General features: G+C 48.2%; 1 long non-coding RNA gene and 1 pseudogene across 1 annotated transcript in view; both read left to right on the forward strand.

The window, feature by feature from the left end:
* LOC107504861 overlaps window positions 1-21,915 on the forward strand; it is a 115,441-nt gene that overhangs the window by 53,559 nt on the left and 39,967 nt on the right. The window lies entirely within an intron of this gene.
* LOC118609265 lies at window positions 20,001-20,116 on the forward strand (annotated as a pseudogene).

Below are 21,915 nucleotides of genomic sequence, written 5' to 3' on the forward strand. Positions count from 1 at the left end.
CCAATGTGATGCTGTGACAGCAGACTGGCCCCTGTCCTCCGACAGGGGCTCGGAGCAGCTGAGAGAGGTCTGGACCCAAGGAATCTTTAACGGGGTAATGGAAGATGATTCAGTGTGGACTGGCAAGTTGAAGACAAGGTGGAAAGAAGGGCATCTTGGATAGATGCCATCACCTGTGTGTAGACTAGAGTTTGCAGAGGTAACCAAAACAACAAAAGCAAGTCTAAGTAGCTCATTTCTCACTCACACAGTAGGTCTGCTGCAGATCGGCTGAAAGCTTTGTGCTGGGTTAGTGCTGTCTTCACCCAGGGACCTGTTAGAGCAGCCTCTCTCTGAAAAGCCGACAGTCTCTGTGGGAGAGGAATTTAACAAAAAAGAATGGGGAGAAGCATGAACTGGCGCTTAAAGCTTCCTTCTGGGAATGCTACTTGAGCTCATGTTTCATTTGCAGAAGCAGGTCATGTGGCCACATGGTGTGTGAAGTACAACCTTCCCATATGTCTGCAAGAAGGGAGCTACAATCTTTCTGAGCAATGACTTCCTAATGATGACCACACCATCCAAGCACAGAGCCTTGGTGTTATAAGCTAACTTATGCTTATTACTCAGGGATCGGGCATAGAACTCCAAACTGATTTAGATTAAGTTTCTGCTATCAGACAGAATGAGGGTTTGAAATAGAAGTTAAGCTCATAAATAAAATGAAGTTAAATTTCTAGAGCACCTGAGTTTCTGCCCTGGGATTTGTATGTATCTGCAGAAGAGGAAGAGTATGCTCCTTCAGGCTACAAAGGTCAGCAGGATCCAAAAATCTGATCAGAATGGTCAGCATCATGGGCCAGAGTACACCATCAGAAGCCATGTCTCACCTTCGTACTGAGAGTAGTATGAGGTACTAATTGTATTATCTCATGGGCTCAATGGGACAGGCTCTTCTGCTTCCCCATAGAACAATGGGGAGGTTGTAGAGTCCAGTGGGAGAGATTGTAGGACTTTTGCCTAGAGGGGGGCTTTGCAAGTTCTCTGTTACAGATCTGACAAAGGCTGTTCACAGTCCTTGGAGACTAATCCTTGTACTTTAAAAAAGATACACCATGGGGGTTTCTCTTTTGGCTTTTGTATTTCTTTGGTGAGTGTAATCGTCTTGCGACCATGCAGGGAACAATCTATGACAGTAAACGAAAATTCAAAACTCTTGGATTTTAATGAGGTTTTCGATACATCCAGTTGACCTTTCACCCTCTGGTGATTATGACAGTCTGTTATTGTTCGGGCAACTGCTGTTGGGGTGCTTAGTTACTTGGAATGGAAACATTCTGGATGGTCCAGAATCACATCACTGAAGTCATTTGTCAAAGTCACTTGCTTTTCTGGGATTCAAGTCGAGATAGGCTCAGACTTGCGTCTTAGATGTTTTGTTGGGGCAGGATGGTAGACAGAGCTTTTTGACATTAATTTTTGCATGTTTGTGTTTGCTTTTGTTAAATGTTTAGTAGATAGGTATGAAATTAAAAAAAAAAAAAAACTTTTTTGAGGGGTTGGGAGATGCAGAGACTGTTCCGTCTCAATGTTGGAGTTGGAGTAGAGGAGAGAACCGGAATATGGGGTTAGAGAAAAAGGAGAAACTGGGATGGCACTCAGAGCCTGAAAGTCACAGATGAAAATGGAAGGTTTCAGAGACAATGTGCACCTGCTTTTAAATTTTATTTGATAATAGCAACAGCTGCTCTTTGAGGAGCCCCGCCCCCCCCCCAGGGTAACCTGTGAGGCAGGTGTCATTATCCCAGCTCAGAGAGGCCCTGCTGGCCTCGCTCCCACTCAGCACAGCGGTCACAGAGTCGGGACCGGGGCTCCAAGGCAACCCGAAGGACGGTGCTGCGGGGAACTTTTCATCTAAATTCCTGGGCCCGCGCTCTCGTCCCTTTCACGTCTCCTTCCTCCGCCCATTTCTGAGGAGCCCTGGTTCGAGAGTGGCGAAACGCACCAAGAGCAGAGTGGAGATGGACGGCCACCGCGCCACCCAAACACGAGTCGATGTCACCGGCTGAGACGCTCCTCCAGCCTGCAGCAGTGCGGGGGGTGTTTTCATTCGGGCTGTTTTCTCCAGGCCCCCTGTGCCTCTCATTAATTTTGGTCGGGGCCGCTTGTCTTTCTTTCCTCTTGTTCAGTGCCCTTCTAATCTGTTTTTCCACGCCGACCTTCTCCCTGACACAATTTGATTTCCAGGTTGCTAGCAGGCTTCTCTGTGCCTTTGATTTATGGGCTCCTTCCCTCTGCCGCATGTCTTCGCCGCACAGATGTGTCTTTGCCACCTTTTCACATTTCTCTTAAAGACCGCAGATGCTTGGCAGAACGTTGCAGGCATAATGCGGAATAAACGACAGTTCTAGGGTGCCTGCTGTCTCAGGCTTGATGTAGGAATGAAGGAAGATTTAGAACTCTTCGGGGTACAAAGAAAGAAAAGTGAAGTGCAGATCTTCAGCTGCTTATGGAGTGGTTTTTGAAATTCTTCCTTTTATTGATTTCAGGCCCTTCTAAGACAGACATGTCATGACAGGGTTCAGAGGTACAATGTGGAAGATATGGGAGCTTAGTTTCAGCGGAGATCCCTCTGGCATCTGGCCGACTCCTCTGCGCTCGCTTTCCACCCTCTTTCTCTCCACATCTGTCCCCCCTCCCCTCCAAAAAAAGTCATAGGAGGGTCGAGCACCCATAAACCAGAAACGTTTCAGACTTCCATTGTTTCACACAATGACAGAGATGCATTTCATGTCTCTTTTCAGTTAAATAGAACACAAATTTTATTTTAGATTTTATATATAATCTACCAGTCATTATCCAAACACCTTTTGCAAATCCGAAATTTCTTCACGAAGACCCATGCCTCAAGTTGGGTGAAAATGTAGAAACTAAATTGTGTGTGTGTGGTGGGGGGCAGGGGGTTCATGGATGAAATGAGCTTCCTTTTATTTCTGTTTAACTTAACACAAATTCTTGAGTTTGCACGGATGCCTTAAACCAAACGAACTCAGTGACTTCAAGTAAGGGATGTGGAAAAGTGATATAAACTGACGAGGAGGCGTGTGCTTCCCGCGTCGTGGCTGTAGATAACGTTTTGCATGAGCTTGCGAAGTTAAAGGATGGAGGCTTCCGGGACGGCCAGGAGTCCTTTGGGAGAGGAGTGCTCAGCATTTGATCCCTTACACGGTGCTGGAGAAAAGCAGGCATGTGGAGGCCAAAGAGCTGTGCAGCTCAACACGGTTCACGGTCCCCTGATGAGAAAGGGACGAGAGACCACGGAGCAGGCCAGCCTCCGAAAAACAAGTCGTAGGGCCACCGCCAGGGTGGGACCCCACTGGTTCCTGTCTTCTGCATCACCTGCCTCCGCTCCACACCACACAATAACTACAACCCCGCCACAGGAAGAGGTTACATTATGTTTCGATACTGTACGGGGAAGGAAAACAGTGGACATCTTGACATCGCGCAGGTTAACCTTCAGCCAAGCGGAACATCCCACTGTGCCAGTGATCTAGCGCCCGCATATCCCTGAGAGCCTCAGTGCTATGAGTCACAGTGGGGAGTTGGAGCTGGGGAGGAGGGAGGTGCTTGACCGTGGGAACCAGGAAATTTTCTACCTGTTCGTTGGGAGAGAGCAATGGGGCCCTTTTAGTTCTTGGTAGTTATGAGATTCCTAATTTAATGACCTCAGCAAGTTATCTCTGAGCCTGTTTCCTCGTCTGCAAAACAAGGGAAGTGATACTTCTATCCATTCCAAAAATATTTGTTGAGCATATCACGTGCTGTTCTTGGCACTGGGGAGATGGCCGTGAAGAGAATAAAGTCCCTTCTCTCAGAGGGATTGAATTCTAGTGCATGGAAGCTGGAAAGGAACAGGTCCGTGGATAGAGTGGCAGATGGTGATGCACGCCCTGAAGAAGGATCAAACCGGGTGAGGGGCAGAGGCGAGACGCTATTCTACTGTAAGGACTCCGGAAGCTAAAGCTGACTTCTCTGAGATCCCTGAGGGGAGCTTTGGATCCTTACAGAATGAAACACATCAGAGAGAGTAGATGTGAACTAGTCCCCCCTGTGTGGCAGCCTTCTAAGTCCGTGCGTATCTGCTAAGCCCTGTGCAGAGCTGCGTGACTCTAAATTTCAATGATCTTATTATTTTTTGAGATATAATTGACATAGCGTTATATTAGTTTCAGGTGTGTAACATAATGATTTAATATTCGTATATATTGCGAAGCGATCACCACAATAAAGTCTAGTTAATATCTACCACCCATCTGTTCTCTGTATCTATGAGTTCGGTTTTTATGTTTGTTAGTTTGTTTGTTTTTAATTCCATATGCAAGTGAGATGATACGGTCTTTGTGTCTTCCTATTTCTAACTTATTTCACTTGGCATAATGCTCTCAAGGTCCATCCCTGTTGTTGCAAAAACAAGATTTTCTTCTTTTTTTTTTTTTTATGGCCGAATAATATTTCATTAGCATTTTGTTAAACATTTTCTTCATTCATCTATCGATGGGTACCCAGGTTGTTTCCATGTCTTGGCCATTGTAAACAATGCTGCAGTCAACACGGTGATGCGTAGGTCTTCTCAAGTTAGTGTTTTATTTTCCTTTGATGAACACCTAGAGGCGGACTTGCTGGGTCATATGGTAGTTCGATTTTTTGATCTTTGGAAGAAACTATACTGTTTTCCACAGAGGCTACTCCAATTGACGTTCCCACCGAAAGTGCACCAGGGTTCTCTTTTCTCCACCCTCTCACCAACAGTTCTTATTTCCTGTATTTTTGATGATGGCCGTTCTGACAGGTGTGAAGTGATATCTCTTTGTGGTTTTGATTTGCGTTTCCCTGATGATTGGTGATGTTGACCATCTTTACCTATGTCTGTTGGACATCTGCGTGTGTGTTTTTTTTTTTGAAAAATGTCTATTCAGATCTGCTACCCATTTTTTAACCAGATTTTTTTGCTATTAAGTTATATGAGTTCTTTATATATTTGAGATATTAACCCCTGATTAGACATATGACTTACAAATATTTTCTCCCATTTGGTAGGTTGCCTTTTCAATTCATTGATGGTTTCCTTTCCTGTGCAGAAGCTTTTCATTTTGATATAGTCCCACCCATTTATTTTGCTTTTATTTTCTTTGCTTTTAGTGTCAAATCCAAAAAAAAAAAATAATAATAATTGCCAAGACCAATGGCAAGGAGTTTACCCCCTACATTTTCTTCTTATGGTTTCAAGTCTTACGTTCAAGTTTTAAATCCATTTTGAGCTGCTTTTATTTTTATATAACATAATGTAATGCAATTTCAGGATAAGTGGTAGTTATTTTTGGTGACTTCCATTTGAATTTCTGAGTTTCTCTCTTAGTGGAGCTCCCTTGGGCTCTGGGTGCCTTTATATTGTCTCTCTCTTATCAAGCCCTCACCCTCTCCACTGCGATACTATCACAGTCTTCCTCTGTGCCCCCACCCTCACTGCTCTCCCCTCTCCAAATGAAACTTAGCTTGGTCGGAAGTTAGAGAGTCACAGTCTAATTATACTACCATTTGTTTCCGGCCTCGTTTCTCACTCCTTCCTGGACATCTCGTCCTTGCTTCCCAGAGTTGAGAGATCCCAGTCCAAACTCATCCTCTGCCCTCACTTGATCATACATCTTCCTTTTATTCCTACACAGGTTCAAAACTTCCCCATCTCCTCAAATGCCTTTGTTATCCTTACTTTCCCCCTGCACTGGGGGTTCCCTGCCTTGGGAGTTTAGGTGAGGTTTGTCCAAACTATGTGCTGACCACCCTCCTCTCTCATGCTTCACTCCCACGCTGCATCAGGATGGCCCACAATTGCAGTGGCCCCCTAATCTGCCCCTACCCACCACCTCTAGCCTTCCCCCTGGAAATCCATTCTTGATGGTGGCCAAGTTAGCCTCCCGGGAGCCCTCTTCTCCACCCCCACTGACAACTGCCTCTTTGCAGCCGTCACCGTCTCCCCTGGCAACTGCAGAAACCTCCTAATTAGTGTCCCAAGCCATCCATACTTCTTCTGGTGCATTCTTCACACTGTACCAGCGAGGTGTTTATATAAGTGGACGTGGTCCAGTCGCTCGCCAGTTCTCTGTGGCACCTGAAATCCAGGCTCATGCCATGACACGCCAGGTCAGCGTGAACTAGTGCCCATATCCCTGGGTGCCAACTCCCGCCGCCCTCTCCCTTGCTCCTACCCTCCACTCACATCTGCCTTTTTCCAGTCTCTTGAGTTCAGAAAATTCCTTTCCTCTTTAGGCCTTGACACGAGCGTGGAAGGTTCACTTCTCAAACCTTTACCTGGCCATCTCCCTGCATCCTTCAGGTCTCAGTTCTAATAGCATTTTCTCAAAGAGGACTTCCCCGACCCTCAATTTCATTTCGGTTCCAGCCCCTCATTATTCCCATACGGAATCTTGTTCTTCATCTGCCTTATCATAATCTTTAATCAGGTATTTGTTCATACGAATACTTCTTTATCGTCTCTCTTTGCTATAAGCTTTGCGAGAGCAGGGCCCATGTATATTTTTCTCACCACCGTGTACCCAGGGCCTTGTGCCCGGCACAGGTAAACACACTAATGTTTGTTGAATGCGGCTGTTGCATAAATCAAAGCGTAATTGAACTTCTCTCCTCTGCTCAAATACCTTCTCTGGCTCCCACTTTGTCACCCAGAGAAATTCAAGTTTGTTTGATCTTTTAAAAATATTTGTTTATTTTCATATTTTATTTTTCCATTACAGTTGACATCGGGTTTGTTTAATCTTAATTCACATCATTGTCCTTCACAAACTCATGTCTCCACAACATAAAACTCCCATAAATCCTGCAGTTTTCTGCCTTGATGGCTTTATTTTACCACTGCTTAAAAGATTTTACAAGAGAACCGATGAATGAATGACTGGCCCTAAATCATACCCAGTCTTCAAGGCCCATGTCAGATACCTCATTTTCCATGAAGCCTTTCAGGTACCCACAGCTGGAATTAATTTTGCCTCCTTCCAGCCTTCCATAGCACTCTCTGGAGCAATTAAAGGGATTTGATGCTTTCTGCTTCTCTTTTCAAATTTCTTTCTGCCTGTCTGATCTTCTCTACTAAACCGCGAGTTTCTTCAGGGCAAGATCGATGTTCTAATCACCTTTGTATCGCCACCTTGAAGCTTCAGCTACAGCAGGTGCTCAGTGAAGACAAAAATTGTTATGAATGATTGATTCAAAGTGATTATGATTTTTCAAAGAACTTAAATGGTAGTTCCCTTCAGAGACAGGTGGGGGCGCTCTAAGCAAGCAAAACGACATGGACTGCACTACTTAGATTATTTCTAAATTATTTTAAAGATGATGGGGCTCCTTTTGAATTCTGGTCATATTGACCAGGTGAAGATGACAAGAGAGAACAGTAATGGATTATTTAGTAGGTAAAGTAAGAGAGTTAGTAAATCGGATCCAAAGACTGTACCTGGTCAGAGAAACAAGACACAGCACCTGGTTTCTCTAAATGAGGAGCTCCAACTATGATCACAGATGACAGGTATTAACAGTGATATAGTGGGCCCCAAATTAGGAAGGGCTAGGAGTTGAGCTAGGGACTGAACTGTGTTCCCTCAAAATGCACATGTTGAAGCCCGAACTCCCAACATGATGGTATTTGGAGGTGTGGAGGCTTTGGGAGATGATTAGGTGTTTAGATGCGGTGACAGGGGAGGGGTTCCTACAGTGGGAACAGGGCCCTTATAAGAGGCAGAGAGAGCAGAGCTCTCGCTTCACCTTATGAGGACACAGTGAGGGCAGCCATGGAAAAGCCAGGGAGCGGGCCCTGACCAGGAACCTGACCGTGCCGTACCCCGATCTCCAACCTGCAGACTCCAGAACTGTGAGAAAATAAATCTCTGTCGTTTAAGCTCCCTCCGTTTGTGGTATTTTGTTATGGCCGCTCGAGCAGGCTAAGATAGGCTGTGCGCAAGGTAGGGGCTGCCTTTCAAGCCTTTTTCCCTTTTGCAGAGAAATTGATGTTTAGATAAGACAATGCAGAAGCATAAGTCAGGAACACACAACCCCCTATCAGAGCCTCTGATTTTTTTCCTTAAAGTATGTGGAGGTTCTGAGGTCCTATCTTACATGTACTAAAAAAAAAAAAAAAAAAAACACTGCTATTCTCTTTCTTCATAACAGGAGTATTGGTGGCAAATCTCTTTCATTAGTTTGTTTGTACCAGAATTTTATTTCTATTTTTGAATGAAATCCTTTCCGTTCTTAATGTTAGGACATTTTGTGGGAAATGGGCTTGGGGAGCTCTGTCACCTGGGCGCAAATGATTTTATTTCACTATCGGCCTCAATGTGCAAAGCACTCATTAGAATTAATGCAGGGGTGTCTGCACAACACTAGCCACACACACTGCTACCTGGGGCACTTTGGGTGTCTGGACTTGCATGTGTCGAACCATTGCTTTCCTGATCCCTGTCACAAGGCTTTTTAAACATTTTTTAATTTATGTGCATATTTATTTGCATAAACTTGAATAAGCTGAATCCCTTGGCAGAAGTTGAAGATGCCGTTTAAAGTGGCTTGCGAGCTGCTGTACACACTCCTTTTCTCCCGCCCTCCACATTCCCAGGGGCTTGTGCTGCTGGGGTCGTGTATCAGTGCATGCGGGTACCAGCACGTAATGGCATTTTATATAAATTAAAGATGGGGCGGAGCTTCACATCTGGGCCAACGTGGCGTAGTCATGATAACACAAGTGTCTTTCCCCTCACCGTCCTACTTAGACATCGCAAGATTTCTCAGGGGAAGGCTTTGAACTTCCACAATCCATGGGAGTGGTGAAGAGAGACTGAGCCAATTATCACTAGGTCTGGAGAAGCAGAGAGAGCCCAATTCATATCTAAGTTACATATATTTTCTAAATGTGTATATTTTATAACATGAAATATAAACTTGGAATAATATCATGTCATGTTTTACAACCTGCATTTCCCTCTAATAATTTATAAATACTTCCATGACAACTGAATATTCTCCTGCAAATGACTTTAATAATCATGCTATTTTATCCTATAGCTCTACCATAATTTACTTAACAAATCTCTCTTGACAATCATTTAACTTGCTCATAATTTTTAAAATTATGAATAACACCACAGTGAACAACAAGCTTTTGCATAAATTTCTGTATACATCTCTGATATTTCTCTAGGATGAATTCCTAGAAGCAAAATTGCTGGATCCAAGAATATGAACATGTTTGATGGCCTCTGGTACCCATTCACAAACTGTTCTCCAGAAACATTGTTCTTCTGCTCACCGGTGTTTTAAAGAAAAAGGGTATGAACTTGGATCAGGCTTAGAAATCATGTATTGATATGGTCGAATTTGTTCCCCAAAGATTAAAATAACCACCGGATGTCTTACATTGCACAGATACTTACAACTTTGAAAAATAAACAGAATTTCAGGTATTTTAAAGATTTCCTCTGCATTCCTAACATCCCTGTGGCAGAGACAGGGATGGGCAGAGGCAGAACGGGAAATTGAGAATCACTACAACTTTATTGTATTGTTTAACCATTCCAGATGGTTCACAGATTGATTAGCAAAAATTCCAGAGAATGACCCAAATGTTGTAACTCTGAGATGAGGTTTTCATTGATTTAAGAAGCAACATTTTACAAAATGGCTATTTCAGTAATTAGGTGATCTCAGTAATTCATGTCCCTTTGTAACACAAGAGATGTGGTCTCCTTGCCCAAGGGACTGAAGGAGAACATAGCATCATCTCCCTTAAATGTCAGAAAGGGGTCTCTTTCCTTTTGTCTGCACTGTCTTTTTACATGTGAAAGAACTGCCTCTGACCTCCTTTAGTCAGGTATGCTCTCTTGGTTTTTTTCCCCAAAAGCGTTGCTTATATCCATCTTTCTGCGTTCTGTCTTCCCCCTGCCTCCCGGCTGTGAGTCCCGGCCATCACCATTTCCATTACACTCTTATCAAGGGCTTCCCTCATTCTTGGTGTGGTATAAAGGGAAGTGGACTGGGTGTGGAATCAAGACATTCAGGTTCTAGTAATATCCTCTCTCCAGACTCATCTGTCTGCTCATCTGTCAAATGAGAGAGAGTCAAGCTAATTGAGATTGTTAAAGAGAAATCAGAGCTGGACTGTAGTTAAAACAGCGAAAACACATTTTATTCAGGACTATTGCAATAGGAGAAAGAGACCTCAGAATAGAACTGAGCTCAATTCTGAATATAGCCTGGGCAAGTAGGACCAGGTGGGGGTTGGTGGATCCGGGCTGGGGGATTCTGGCTAAACCACCCTAACAGGATTCCTGCTGAAGGCAGGCCAGGTGACAACCATCACCTGGGGGGTGGGGGATGGTGGATGATGAGGAACCTGATCAGATATTGAGCGTGATCCGATATGGAAGCTGAGAGATTCTAGCTAAACCTATTTAGCAGGATTCTTAATAAAACTGGACAATGCAGAGATGAATACAGAAGTCCAAACGTTGAGGCCTGGTTGAAAAAGAGTTCAGGAGAGCCTGAGTAGAGTTTGGTCAAGGAGAGAACCTTTGTCAGGATGTTTTCAAACTGCATATGGGAAGCTCTGAGGGTTCTGAGGAGGGTCCTTGGTCATTGGGACTGTGGTGCTGCTCCCGAGACCCCGGGACAGTCCCAACCTCGCTGTCCGCCTGAATAGCTCCATTCACATCTGTCCGATATATGGGTTCTACCCAAAATTCGTGTTTCGTTTTAAATCAGTAGAACTCTTTCTTCAGACATCGAAGACGGTGAAACCAGAAGATGTGCGAAGGCCCTTCCAAACACATCACTTTAGGGCCCCCAGTCAGTCAAAAGCAAGCTAAGGCTTCGTTTGCTTCCTTGCAGACATCCAGGGGAACTTCGCATGAGAGGGAGAGAGGCCTTTCATGAATTACAGAAACTTACTGAGCTCTGTCTCCCCTCCTTTTTGTCAAAAGCACGTCCTTCAAGGACAGACCCTCCCTCCCTTTAAGCAGATTTCCACAGCCAGCGCTGACACTGGGTATTTTCGTGGTCTCTCCCCGCCCTTCCCAGTGATGGGCGTTCATCACCTCTGCTCCTGACTTCGCGTCCCTGCCTCATGGGAGGCCCTGATTATTCATCCATTCCCACATCACATGCTGCGGTATGATTAGTGCCTGTTCTGCAGAAGAGGAACCTGGGACACAGAAAGTCTGAGCAACTGACCTCAAATAGCACGCATCGTGGACCGAGGGGCGTGAATCAGGACTGGAGCTTCCTAAAAACAGTTCCCTTCCTGCTACACGCTACCCTGCATGTGGAGCTGAATTCTCTGTTCTGATCTCTTGATGGCACCCCGAGCGCTTCTCTCTTTTTATTTTCCTCTGGGAGACTGGCTCATCGCAGTTTGGCTGCAGTGCCTGAAGAGGCAGGCTTTGCCCTGGAAGGGCGGGGTTCCAGGGTCAAAAAGTATACCTTCTCAGCCCTCTGGGAGGGTGACGCCTTTCCTGTGTGATTGGATCAAAGGACACAGTCAAAGGGGGTGGGCCTTGTCTGCCCTAACTCTTGTGCCTTTCGTTGCCTTGGGGACATACTTGTGCTGCAGCAGAGGGACATCACAGCATGACCCAGGGACAACCAAGCACTCGGTGGAGGGTCAAACAACTTGTAAGCTCATGGCCCTTGTCCCCAACTTAAAAGCCCATTTCATTTGCCAAAGCTGAGCGGTTTTCGAAAGTGAAAGGGTTTCAGAGTTCTAAAAGTCCGACTCTGGGTGCTAAAAGGCAAAGCACAGAGGATTCAGCAAACAAAGCTTCTCAGCAAACAGCATCCCGTTCAAGTTACCTCATAGGCTCCCCAAGAATGAGGAGGCACACATTAGCTTTACACCGCTCACTCCGCGGGCCTAGGGTGGCTTTCCCTAAATAGGGAGAATCTGCCTGTTGGAAATTCCAGTGTCTCCCCGCGCCCCCCTCCCGCTTTCCCCAGCTCCAGTGGGCACTCCCCTTCTGTCTTTGCGGGGCGGGGTGCAGGCATGTGATGAATGAAGCTAGGATCCCCATTCTGGACCCCGTTGTTTGTTCTTGGCTGGCTATCTCCTCCCCAAACCCCTGCCGGGCCCCAGGTCAGCTCAGCTCAGCTGCCCTGACTTGGTTTTGGCCTTGACCCTCCGCCCCCTCTAGTCGGCTCCTCTTGGCCTCCTCTCCACTTTGATGGGACCCTACAGACGGATTCCTCCACGACTGATGCACTCCTTTGGTTTCAGCTGGTGCTTTCCTGGCTCGGATATCAGCAATGTTCCCTTTTCTAAACTGGGGGACATCCGTTCCTTCTCTGTCCAATCACCATTTGTTGCTTCCAGCCGCCCCCTTCCCTAACCAATTGGAGAAAGAAAGTTATGCTTAGTATGTTTTTCCTCTTCTGTCTGTTCCTTCCTGTCTCCTCTCTCTCTCTCTCTCTCTCAATTGGACACGCTGTGTCAGGCAGAGGTCTTGGCTCATCTTTCGTGTCAACGCGGACGGGGCATTCTGCTGTTGGGTCAAGGTCCTGCACAGTCTTTTGGCTCCTACTGGTCTCGGGCGTGTGATCAGCCGTGCCGTGGCTGGGGTGGGCGTGGGGCCCAGTGGGGAGGCCTGACACGAAGGCGGCCCCTCAGCCTCCTTGCCGGGCGGTGTCTGGAGCGCGGCGTTCCCTCCTTGCTCCCCGGCGCCAGCTGGCCGTTCGTCCTCTCCCTCCCTGCCATGCCCGCTCCGTTTATGAAAGGACAGTTCTTTATTTGGGGCCAAATGCGGCTTCCACTCCACCCACCCTCAGAGGTGTTTCTTGGTCTAGGGCACAGCTGTGATGCAAAGTTGTCACTCCTGTGGCTTGGGTGAATTTTAAGGCAAATTCGCATGGGGGACAGGGGGTGGAGCCCAGGTTTCCAGACCGGTTTGGCCCTCGGGCTGCCCTTCATGATCACGCGCCTGGAGCTGGGTGTTGGGCTAAGGCTGGCCTCGCAGCCCGTCTGGGTCACCCGAAAAGCTCCCCAGACTTCTCAGTATGAGGCCGCAAGGTCATTATGTCAGAGGGAAATGTCTGCATGTGCCATTTAGATACTGGGACATAAGCCGCTGTTGTAGCATCACTTTTGCCTCTCTACTTCCTAAAACTCCTCCCTCCGAAGCTGCCCTCGCGGAAACCCAGCAGGAATTTTTTCCAACCAGGATCTTAAAGTCTTTCAGGGACATCCATAAATTCCTTCTCCACCACATCCGCTAACAGACGTGCCATGCATTCTGTGACTCTTAGGAGAGCTCCGAGTGGGGGTAAAGAAGGTCCAGGAAGGTTAAGGGACAGGCGTGGGGTGCCCAAGCCTTAGCCTATGCTGAACCCCTGAATATCATCCACTTCGTGGAACTGTGGGGGCTGCCTTTTCTTCGGGTATGGTTGGAGTCTGGCAGATTCTTTGCGAGGCGTGTGTGTGGATGTTGATTTGTAAATTGTCAGAAATGTGTGAGTGCGTGGGGAGCCTTTTATCTGATTTCCATGCCTACCCAGGCTTTCCGTTTGCTAGTGTTTGTACACTCGGAGGGGTAGGAGTTCAAACAACTCCCCTCCTGGCTGGGGCTTCATGCAACTTGCACGCCTGCTCCCTGTGATTTCGTAGGCGGGCGGTGCATAATCTGACCCTCCGTACCTCCAGTTTGGGAAGCGCAGACCCTTTCTATTGCACACTTCTCAGAGGTGCTGCTCCCGGGGACAGCAGAGCAGCTGGGTGCCCGCGGAGGCCGGAAATAACAGATGTATTAAACAAATATAGCTAGGATTTTGTGGTTTTCGAGGGCCCTTTTCATTGGGAAAGAAAACATAAGGTGATGTTTATAGCGATTTGATGCCAGAGATACTGTCGTACAAACTGCAAAAACAAACACAAACAAACAAAGAAACCTCCCGCAGGTCCATGGAGTGATGCCAAGGTGGGCCAGAAAGGGCTGGGTGGCCGAGGGAGGGCTCCGAGGTGCTAAATACAGTCAACACGTCCCTTCCAGGAAGGAAACCCCTCGCGGGCTGGTAATTCTGCTCACGCTGTGCTGGGTCCCTGGAATTCCACCACTGCAAAGAAGGGGTCTGGGTGCGGAGAAGACAAGGGACTCTGGATTCCAGTTATGTTCTGAGTTCTCAGGCGCTCCCAGGGTCTCCCCAGACATAGTTCAGAGAGCAGCCTGGCCGTCCAGAATTGGCACGAGGTCACACGAGCAGCTCCCTCTGCCCCATGCTTGCCTTTCTTTCCTGGGGTCTCAGAATCCCTCCTACTTACTACCCCTTCCAGAGAAAGTGAGGCGGAGAGACGGTGTGACTGCAGAATTCAGAAGGATCTCTGTTAGGAATCAGCCACGCTGCCTACACCTCATTACACGGAGAACAGCGCTTTTCCCAGGTGGCTCTGACTGGGGCGCTCACGGAGTCCTATATCTGACAGTCCTATACCTGACAGTCTTATCTGTCTCTTCTCCGGCGAGGTTCTGCCGCTTCTTTGCCCTGCTCTACTGCCCGTTTCCCTCCCACCGTGTGTAAGAAGAATGATAATAAAGATTATTCACTCGATTGAATGTATATTGAGCATCTACTGTACAGCAGGCACTGTCCTCTGACTGGAGGTAGGCCTGTCCTAAAACCTTAAATGTGCATAGTACTTTACAGTTTATGAAGCACTTTCAGTCCAGCCCCCTAATTTTTTTTCTTTATGCATGTCTTTATTGTGGTAAAAGACATGTAACATAAAATTTCCCATCTTATCCGCTTTTAAGTGTACAGTTCAGTAGTGTTGAGTATATTCACACTGTTGTGAAACAGATCTCCAGAACTCTTTCTTGCAAAACTGAAACTCTGTACCCATTAAACAGAAACTCCCCTTTGCCCCTCCCGCCAGCCCCTGGAACCTCAATTCTACTTTGCGTCTCTGTGAATCTAACTGCTCTTGACTTTTCCTATATGTGGAATTGTGCAGTGTTTGTTCTTTGGGGACTGGCTTATGTCCTTGTGTGACGGGCTGATTTCACTTAGCATAGCGTCCTCGAGGTTCATCCATGTCGTAGCCTGTACTAGAAATATTCTTTCTGAGACAGGCTACAGGGAGCATCAGAACCCTTATTGTGAGCTGCCTGTGTACAGCACAGCTCGATCTTCCCCAAAGTGTGTCCTTACAACACGGGCAGGTCTAATTCCTCAGACTGTGATCATTCCTCCAGTAAGGAGTTCCACGGCCCAATAGGTCCGGGAAATGCTGAAGTAATATAGGCCGCTCAGTTGCAGAATTTCTCAGAGTCCTTAATTTGCTAATTCAGCCGTCAAGTCAGCACATATCTACAAGCTGCCTACTGTGTGTGTGGTGTGTGAGGTGCCGGGAGCATCGGGCCGAGAAAGATGTGGCTCCCATCCTTGTGAATTCTAGATGCTAGCAGTAGACAGAACTCAAACAGCTAACTAGCCACTAAGAACGCTGCATCTGTGACAAGTGCAATGGGGGAAAACCTGGGTGTGGAGAGAGAGTTTATCATCAGGTCCCAGTGAAGTCTGGGGGATCAGGAATGGCTTGGGGGAGGGGCATGATGCTCAAGATGAGATCTGAAGGAAAAGATGTGGACTAGGTGACAAGTGGTGGGACCAGAGCGTTTTAGGCAGGAGGAGTTTTGCACAGTCCCCAAGGCAAAAGGGTTGGGCTTCTCTGCAGTGTTTTGAAAACAAACCTGACCAAGGAAACTCTGCTCTGCGCCCTTCCCACCCTCCAGTGCCTGTGGGGCTGGGATTAGGCTCGGTGTATGGAGATCCCTGGGAGGGTGAGGACTGGGCTCTGCTTACCTTGCTGCCATTAATTGTCTCAGGGACAATGCCCCTCTCTTCTATGAGCCTCATTTTTCTTATCGATAAAATTAAGGCAGACAACGTGATTCCAAAGATGCCTTCCAGCTGTGGCATGCCGTGAATGCATCTCAATTTCTCAGGGTAGAGAGACAAGGGAAGTCAAGCTAATTGTAAACAGGGGAATTTTTAGACTGGAGGGGGAAGAATTCAGCTCCAAGGAGGATGAGGTAGAAAAGTGCAGGGTGGTGGCCTTCCTAAAGCTAGAGGTGACCGGTTCAGAGGCTGTGTACTCCCTAGCACCTCACGTCAGCATGCATTTATTGACCAGCTGCTGTGGGGGTACAGGCCCTACCCTGAGTCCAGAGGGGAAGCTGGACTTCTCCTGCTCTCATCCCATCTGCTTTCTTCTTGCAAAGGCAGGATTTCCAGAGACATCAAGCCTAAAGAACTCTGGTGGGGACAGAGGGCTCTGATGGACACTGGAGAGGTCAGAGGCTGCCTAGTAGTTGGACCGACTCTGCCCAGTTCTAGGAGCACAGAGGCCCTGGAGTGGGAGCAGTGGTCTGGAATCCTGGAGAACCCCGCAGACACCCCCAAACAGGAGACTTTTAGAGTGCCAATAGAGTCCTGTTTTTCAAACTCCTGCAGGTTGAGAAAAGAAGACCCCCTGGGCATCGGCCTGGAAGTTAAGAACAAATAACGAACACAAGCTATTATCTCCCACTTCTTCAGCACATCCAGCCAGATCTTTTTGTTCCATCTCTCCCTCCTTGACCCAGAAAACAGACTCTGCTTTTTCTGTGGCTCTCAGGTTACTTCACTCGAAGAACTTTGTGTGAGAAGCTCCTCCCCGCTCCCCGGAAAATGGAGCAGTATTCCCATCTTTCTCTGAGTCGTGCCCTGGTCCATTCCCCGTGTCCCCCGCCCCAGCCCCACATGCAGATGTATGTATCGTAAAGGTCTTTCTCTGCCTGCAGCCATTGTATTCGTTTGCCAGACTGAGCCGCTTAAACAACAGATGTTAACTGTCTCCCACCTCTGGAGGCCGCCAGTCCGAAATCGAGGTGCGGGCAGGGCCGGTTCTTTCTGAGGCTGTGAGGGAGGGTGTGACCCAGGCCTCCGTCCTCGGCTCCCGCTGGCCATCTCCTCCCTGTGTCTTCACCTCGTCCTCCCTCTGTGCACATCTTCGCACCCAAATTTCCTCTTTCTATGAGGACACCAGCCGTACTGGATTAGGGCGCACTCCAATGACCTCGCTGAGCCCGATTACCTCTGCAAAGACCCTGCCTTCAGATAACGTCCCATTTTGAGGTACTGGGAGTTAGGGTTCCAACATTACAAATTTTAGGGAGATGCAGGTCAACCCTTAACAGTAAGGCTTAAACTTGAGCGTGCTTGGAGTCTCGTTAAAAATGGAGCTACCAGTTACATCCGCACAGTTTCTAATTCGACAGATCTGAGGTAGAGCCCAGGACTCTGCGCTTTTTATAAGCACCTTGGGATAAGGGTGACATGTCCCCACGTCCCCTCCCCAGACATCATACCGTGAACCCAGCGCTTTGCTTACCGAAGGCCTGTAACAGAGTGTTGTGCCAACCACCTCATACTGCAAAGAAATGATGTTCTTTGTGTCCGGCTTTTCCTGAGTCCCCACTGCAGAGCCAGAGCCTGCTCTCACCTGTCACCAAACACCCTCTTTAATTTTCCTGTCAGGACCCTGTCACATCTGGAAGCTGCCAGGCCCACTTTGACTGTCATCACCCTCTCAAACTGGCCTGTGGATTGTGTGATAGCTCAGGCTTTTGAGTTCGGGCACAGCTCTGTTGCTTAATGGTGGATTACCTTGGACAGATCACTGGGCCTCTCTGAGCCTGAGTTTATTCACCTGTGCATTGAGAAGCTTCCTTGTTCAATCTCAGACGACTACCGTACAGACTGAACCAAACCATGTTTGCAAAAGGCAGATGGCACAGAGCCTGGTTTGCAGAGAGAAGAGTGGGTGTTGGTTACTACTATTATTCTCCTCTTACATCAGATGGCAAAAACAGATTGAATTCGTTTCTGCAACCCAGATGTGCTAAAGGGAACGAGGAGAGACTCTATTGCAAAGGCCACAGAGGCTGTCTGTCCTGGAAATGAAGAGCGAGCCTCGCCTTTGAATGGAGCATCCAGTGCTGGCAAGTGAGAGCTGTGAGGCATGCTCGGAAACCCTGGGTTAGATGTCTGCTACCCAGGACCCAGACGGTAGAATGGTTACCAGCACAGGTCTGGGTCTGGGACCAGGCCGCCTGGATTTGAGAGCCTAGCACGTCACCTCCTGGCTGTACCACCTTTTGCAAGTCACTCAACTTCTCTGTGCCTTGTTTTCTTCACTCGTAAAACAGGATAATAATAGGGCTGTGATGATTAATTTTATGTGTCAATTCGACTAAGCCTAAGGGTGCCCAGAGTGCTTGTAAAACATTATTTCTGGGTGATTCTGTGAGGGCGCTTCTGAGAGACATCACCATCTAAATCAGGCGGAGTAAAGTGAGCGGGCCTCACCCAGGCTGCCCAGGGCCTGCAGAGAACAAAGAGGTAGAAGAGGGCGAATTTGCTCTCAGCCTGAGCTGGGATGTTCATCTCCCGCCTGCCGATGCCAGTGCTTCTGGTTCTTGGGCCTTTGGGTCTGGACTGGAACCACACCACTACCCTCCTGGGTCTCCATCTTCTGGATGGCAGACTGTGGAAGTTCTCAGCCTCCACAGGCGTGGGAGCCCATTCCTCATCACACATGTCTCTACATCTCTATATATCCCATCGGTTCTGTTTCTCTGGTGAACCCTGGCTAACACGACGACCTGCTTCACTGTATTCATAGTATTTTCTCGCTGTGTAACAAATTACCGCAAATGTAGTGGCTTTAGCCAATACCTGTTCATAATTCTATGGATCAGAAGTCGGGCGGGCTTGGCTGGACAGTCTGCATAGGATCTCACAGGCTGAAATCAAGACTCTTCTGGAGGCCCTGTGGGGAGACTCCACTTCCAGGATCTCTCAGATTGTTGGCAGAATTCGGTTCCCTGCCACTGCAGGGCCGAAGTCCTCAGTCTTGGCTTGCTGTCGGCTGAAGGCCACTCTGGAGCACCTAGAGGTCACTGCCATTCCTTCTGTGTGGACTTCTCTGTCAGCAAGCCAGCAAAGGTGCAGTGGACCCTTCTGGTGCTTCGCCCTCTCCAACTTCCGCCTGTTTCTAAGGGCTCCCGTGATTATACTGGGCCCACCCGAGTCATCCAAGATAATCTCTCCCTTTTAAGGTCAACTCATTTCATTTGCAAAGTCTCTTTTGCCACGCAAGGTAACATTTGTGGATGGAATAGCATATTCGCAGTCTCAGGAATTAGGGCGTGGAACCTCCCTTGGGACCATAATTCTGCCCACAGTGAGAGTGTTCTTGAGAGACTTTGTCCCTGGATCATAGCACAAGGCATATTTTGTTTATATACAATTTCCCCTTCATGCTATAATTATGTTTTAGTTTCTCCACCCTTTAGCACAATCTAGTAACTTGTGCAGTGGATGATAAAGCCGACCCCCAGTCAGCCTCCCTCTGTGGTCCAAGCTTGTGGTTTGGGTGGGTCAGATGTTGTACCACCGCCCTCCAGCTGCAGAAGCGGGTCCTTTTTTTTTTTTTTTTTTTTTTTTTTAAGATAGCCCCACCCTCCCCACCAGGCTGGCACACTCACACTGACCGGTTCAGAGATGGGCATGTGACCAACGACAATCCGTATCAGAATGAGGCTCAGGACTTCTGAGCCAGATGCAGGAGGAGATCGTCCTGCTCTTTGCAACTGAGGCGGCTTATCTTAAGAGCTTGCCTTTGGCCATCTGATAGCCCTGACGTGACACCAGTACCAGGAACACAAACAGGGACAAAAGATGGAAAGAAAGTATGTTTTTTGCAATATATACTTCATTATGTCATATACTTGAAACTAATATAATGTTGTATGTCAATTATACGGCAATTAAACAGCAGTGTCTTCGTGGTTCCACAGTGTAGCGGTTAGCACATCTGCTTTACACGCAAAAGGTCCTGGGTTCGTGCCCCAGTGGAGCCACAATCCATGGTCTACAGCCACGCCACCCTGAACAAGCTCGATGTCTGATCTCGGAAGCTAAGCACGGTCGGGCCTGGTTAGTATTTGGATGGGAGACCACCAAGGAAGATCAGGTGCTGTAGGCATAAATAATAATAATAATAAAAAATAAAAACGAACAAACAGAAGTGTCTTCTTAGTGGCATGTTGAACTGCCGGATCAACCCTTGGCTAAAGGCCACCCATCTTTGGGCCTTTCATTTATGAGGGCCAGTAAGTTCTTCCTACTGTTGAAACCACTCTGAGTTAGCTTTGATCTTATAGCGTCAGAGGCACCCCACCCCAACAGACGGAACTGGTTTAACAGTATAGCAATTTTACAGAGTGGAGGAATGGATGGGGCCACAGAGAGAGGTGAGATCTGCCCGGTTTCCACCTCTCCGCTGCAAAGGCTTCTAGAAAAGTAGCCCTACTGCACCACAGGGACTGTGGCCCGGGGCTCCTCCGAGCTGTGGTCGGCAGTGGAGTGAGGAGCGGCCCCCCGCAGAGCGGGGAGGCGCGCCCAGGTGGAAAAGAGGTCAGGCAGGGAGCCGTGGACCACATGGGGACGGCCCTTCTCTTTCTGCCATCACACCTTCCCAAGTATACCAGGGAGAGGTGACGCCCAAGAGGAAAAGGAGACTGCTGCTCGATCAGCGTGCGTGAAGCGCGGGACAGTGCCTGGCACGTGGTGGGCTGCAGTGAGGAGCCGCACGGTCTGGGTCCTCTGCGGTGGACTGGGCACGGGAGCTGGGGGTGATTCACCAGAGAACGTGTGTGTGTGTGTGTGTGTGTGTTTTCTTCAGCAGGGTCTGAAAACCACCTCATTGTAATGGGCTGAATCGTGTCCCCTCAGAATTCGTATGTTGAAGCCTAACCCTGGTAGCTCAGAATGTCACTGTATTTGGAGATAGGGTCTTTACAGTTGCAATTCAGGTTGAATGTAGTCATTGGGGTGGTTTTTAATCTACTCTGGTGTTCTTATAAGAAGAGGCCATTAGGATGCTAGGTCACGGACATGCACAGAGGGATGACCACGCGAAGACGCGGGGAGAAGACGGCATCTAAAGCCAAGGAGAGAGCCCTCAGGAGAAACCCGCCCTGCCCACACCTCGATCTTAGACTTCCAGCCTCCAAAACTATGAGAAAGTAAAGGTCTGTTGCCGTTCCCTCCGCCCCTCCGTGAGTGGGGCTTTGCTGTGGCAGCCCTGCTAAACGGGTATGTCTGGGCCGAATGGTGTCCCCCCAAAGATCTGTCCACCGGAACTGTGCATATTACCTTACTCGAAGAGAGTGTCTGCAGACGTAATTAAGCCAAGGCTCTCTAGATGAGAACATTCTGGGTTAATCGGTGGTCCCTAAACCCATGACAGGTGTCCTTATGTGATATAGAAGAGAAGAGGAGAAACGCGGGGAGGGCCGTGCGGAAGGAGGGGGAGACGGGAGCCGTGCAGCTGGCAGCCGAGAGGCACCGAGCGTTGCTCGGAGACGGGCCTGGAACAGCTTCTTCTCCCTCAGCCTCCAGAGGGACCAGCCTGCCAATGCCTTGATTTCACACTTCTGACCTCCAACACTGTGACAGGATGCATTTCTGCCATTTCAAGCCCCCCCAGGCTGTGGTCATTGGTTCTGGCAGCCCCAGGAAACATGTCCAGCTGAGAGCTCACATTTGGGGCACTCCAGGCTAGCATTAGTCCCCAGGAAGTGGCCACCCTGTCCTCAAGACTCCAAGCAACTCATGCACAACTCTGGCTGGGTGGCAGACAGAGATTGCTGGTGGAATTGAGTAGGGCCAGTTTCCCGCAGCAGACTCCAGAGTATTCTCTGTTCAGATGGTGCGGACCTCTTGGAGTGAGGAGGGGAAGGGAGAGCTCCACAAAGAAGATGCATGGATTTCCTGTTAATT

This window comes from Rousettus aegyptiacus, unplaced genomic scaffold (genome assembly GCF_014176215.1).
Source record: "Rousettus aegyptiacus isolate mRouAeg1 unplaced genomic scaffold, mRouAeg1.p scaffold_m13_p_10, whole genome shotgun sequence".
Lineage (NCBI taxonomy): Eukaryota > Metazoa > Chordata > Mammalia > Chiroptera > Pteropodidae > Rousettus > Rousettus aegyptiacus.